Here is a 4,226-nt window from a genome sequence, read left to right on the forward strand (position 1 = left end):
ATCTGGCACCGGATGGGGCAGTGTTTTGTTCTGCCGTGCATGGGGTCACTATGAGTTGGAGACGACTCGACGGCACCTAACAACGAACTGAATTATATTTTATGCAATGGAAAAACTAATACTGGGACTATTTTATATGTTAGTGAGTTTTTTTATACATATATAAGTATTCACATTATTAAAGATTTAACAATCAAAATCATGATTTTCCTTTTTCTTATTAATCTGAAAAATGGCTTGACCTGAAGATTTTTGAATATCTATCTCCATTCTATGTAGAAATTAGTAATTCACAATGTGTGGGTTAAACTTCTGTCATTAAATTATTTCATCGACAATAGACAATCTTTAATTTAATTGTTTGTTTTCTCACAGGTTTTATTACACATATATACTCCACCATGTTACAATATTAAGGATTGGTTGGTCTACCACAAAAGATGTTGAATAGGACATAATGGTTAAGAATATTTGGATTTGAATTTCAAATCTTCCACTTATGAAATCTAGGCATATTATTTGACTTTTTTAGTTATTAATTACCTACATGGGGATTCAAATATGGCCTATATAGTAGATCACTAATTGAGCTTAAGGACTTTTATTGCAATGGCTAGAATATAATATAGTAAGAGATTAATATATTGTTATTAAGAGTTACAACATTAATTTTTTCATTAATATGAACAGTTATCTTTTGAATGAGCTTTATGTAAGAAAACATTAAATATTAGATTATGTTATTATTTAGATTTTATTATAACATAATAATTCTGATTAAAATATTATGAAAACATTTTTTAGAGAAACAACATCTTTTAAACTGACCCATTTAAAAAATAAATGGTGACTTTCTCAGAAAGCATTAGTAACAAAGAGTAACTTCAGAGTGCCCATGTATAATGAGCATTATTTATCGGTACTTAGTTATTGTATGAGATAATTAATAGTTCGGAGTTGGATGTTGAACAGCATGATAGTTAGAGTATCATGGACTCCAGAGACAGAAAGCCTGGCTTCAAATACTACCTCTATCATGCTGCCTGACTGTGCTATTTGGGACAAAAACTAACCTGAATGTTAGTTTCCTCATCTGCAAGCTGGAAATGATAAAACCCAATATAGAGAGTTATTGTAAGAGTTAAATGATATCATTTACATTAAGTTTTAACCACATGACCCTTTTATTTGATCCTTTTGACTTACCAGAGGGTAATTTCTGTGACTTAATTTATTACCTGTATAACTCAAAAGACATATTTTGTAAATTAACACCTGTTGAACCACATGGATAAGAAAGCCAAAACTTCTGCTAAACTAGACTTCTTGGTAAAGAATCAAAACAGTTCCTAGATTTATACATTCTATAGGAGTTCTGGTAGCATAGTACGTAAGGCACTTGACTGCTAACCAGAAGGCTGGTGGTTCAAACCCATCAGCTACTCCTCGGAAGGAAGGTTGGGCAATCTACTTCCGCAGTGATACCATCTGGGAAACCCAAGGAGGGGTCGCTATGAGTCGGCCAGACTCGACAGCACATAACAACAATATAGTAGCTATGTTCTAAATTTTGTACCTGACACACTAAAATTGTGTTTTGTGTTGTCTCCATGTGTTTGCTTACTCAGTAGCACATATTTTCCCAATTTCCATACATTTAAATATATCACCTTTATATTATTCACCATCTATGATTTCCTATTAACAACTTTGGTATTGAAACCAGGCATATTCAATACTTCTTATAAACATACTCACTAATTTATTCTAGGAGTTGGTGGGTCTTGCAAATGTTAAAACCTTGCTTGCTAAGTAAAATGCTGAAGGTTTGTCTACCCAGAGGTGAGTTGGAAGAAAGATGTGGGAATCTCCTTCTGAAAAAATCAGTCATTGAAAATCCTATAGTGTGCAGTTCTAGTCTGACATACGTGGGGGTAACCATGAATTGTAATTGACTCAATGGCAACTGGTTACTAGTTAATTTATATTGGAACTGATGAGCCTCCTAGATAAATTACTTGAGCATTTATAACTACTATGAGGTGTAGTGCCTAAGGTACTTAACTGCTAACCTGAAGGCTGGCAGTTCAAACCTACCAGCTACTCCTCGAAAGGAAGACTGGGCAATCTCCTTCTGTAGAGATACTGCTTCGGAAACCCAAGAAAGGGTCACTATAAGTTAGAATCAACTCAATGGCAATGAGGTGTTTTTTTTTTTTTTTTTTTTTAATTGAAATACATATTCAAATATTTTCATGGACTGTTTATTTCAGATTGCCTGGAGCAAGTAAAGGACTTAATAGAGAAAACTCAACTAAAGGAAGAATCAGGATGGTGAGGCAGAGGCAGGATCTTCTGAAATAGTAGTATAGATTCATAAGATAGACTCATTTTATCCCAATTGCTTTGGCACCATATTTGAACAGTAGAAGAGAGACGCATCATTTCAAAGAACTACTCAGGCTACAACCCTTTGAAATATAAACTAGTTTGGAAACCTCCAATTCGCCAAGCTGTTTCTTACATGAGAGTATTGATTTCTCACTTGTAATTGCAGAGATACTCCTATTCACCTCAAGACACAAAAATAGTGTTCCAAGTCCACCATGAGTAGCATATTTTCAGCTCCTCTAGCATCTATGGTAGCAATGGTTATAGAAACTGCACTGGGAGCCAAGAGCATTGATTGCAGTTTGGAAACCACTGGCTACACAGCTCTAGCTGCACCACTCAAACAACAATTGGATGAGCAGTTTTAATAATTCCTATAATAATTTTGTTTTGAGCAATATTTTATTGGACATCCTAATCAGGCATAACATGGATAAACATTCCTATTTATCTTGTGAGAACAGAGAGAAATCAAAGGGTGATGTTCAACATTTATCAATCTTCAATACCCCCCAGCAGGTTGAGAAGTAACGCGCCTGTGGAACAGCAGGAACCTAGCCCATCTAATACAGGTCTCATGTCTCTAGGGATGAATTACAATTCAAAGAAATTTATGGACATCTGTATTTTACAGTCAAGTAAGGGGTGTCTTGGAGCATGGACATTTGGAAATTAATGTCACAACCTTACATCTGCAGTAGCTAGATAGTGAGACTTGAGCTCACGTTGTATAAGAGATAAAGAAACTGAAGCCCATGTCACAGTCCTAAATTAAAAATTATATTCCAAATATTGTTAAAAATAAGTTAAAAATTTGATACATTTACTATTACTCCAACATAACAACAAATCTTTGGTATGGGTCTATAATCATCAGTGTAAATTGTTACCAGACTTTGCTTCTTTCTACCTGAAAGAAATAACATAAAATACACTTTTTAAATGTGTAAAATGTAGTTTAATAAACTTGATTCTTGCTCTATTCTTTCTCCTCCCTTTAGCTCTTGGCTGACCTAACCAGTACTGCAGCCACTCCCTTCATTTTCCAGCAGAGAACTTAACCGCTTTCCTAACTTAGGGTAGCCTGATGTTTCTAATCAAATCCAAGGTCTTCAGATTTAGTTTGAAAGCATCAGCAACACATTTAAGTATACAAAAGTTACTCTAAATACATTCTCTGTTTCCTAAAATACATTAATAAGAAGACTATTTCTCAGAATTCAGTTTGGTTTAAAAATTTTGACTAATGTAACCAAATATTATTTGTAATATTAGGTTGATTTAAAAAATTTTCTCTCTCCCTTTTTTTAATTGCCATTTGCATAGATAAAATTCCTTTTCCATGATGTAAATGTAATTCAATTTGTTCAGCTAATATTGAGATTCTATTTAGGCAAGACATAGTTTGAGGCCCCAGAAAGAAGAAATTGTGCTGTTTGTCTCTTTTCCTTGAAGTAGGACAACTTTTATATAGTCTTTGCTCTATAAATAGTTCTTGACTTTTATTAATCATATATATGTGTATATATGTATGCACACACATATGTACATATATACATGCACATATATAGATTTATATACACACATATATATATACACATACATATATATACACATATGCATATTTATTTATTTATTTATTTAAATAGTGAAACTAGTACATGAGTGTGGATCAGGTTCCAATTTATTTAGTATAAACTCCAAACTCATTGCCTTTGAGCTGATTCTGACTCACAGCAACCCTATAGGAAAGAGTAAAACTGATTCCATAGTTTCCAAGGCTGTAAGTCATTGGGGAAACAGCCTACTTCATCTTTTTTCCACAGAGTGGCTGG

Source organism: Orycteropus afer, unplaced genomic scaffold, assembly GCF_000298275.1.
Source record: "Orycteropus afer afer isolate SDZICR_OR568_19922 unplaced genomic scaffold, OryAfe1.0 scaffold00007, whole genome shotgun sequence".
NCBI classification, from domain to species: Eukaryota; Metazoa; Chordata; class Mammalia; order Tubulidentata; family Orycteropodidae; genus Orycteropus; species Orycteropus afer.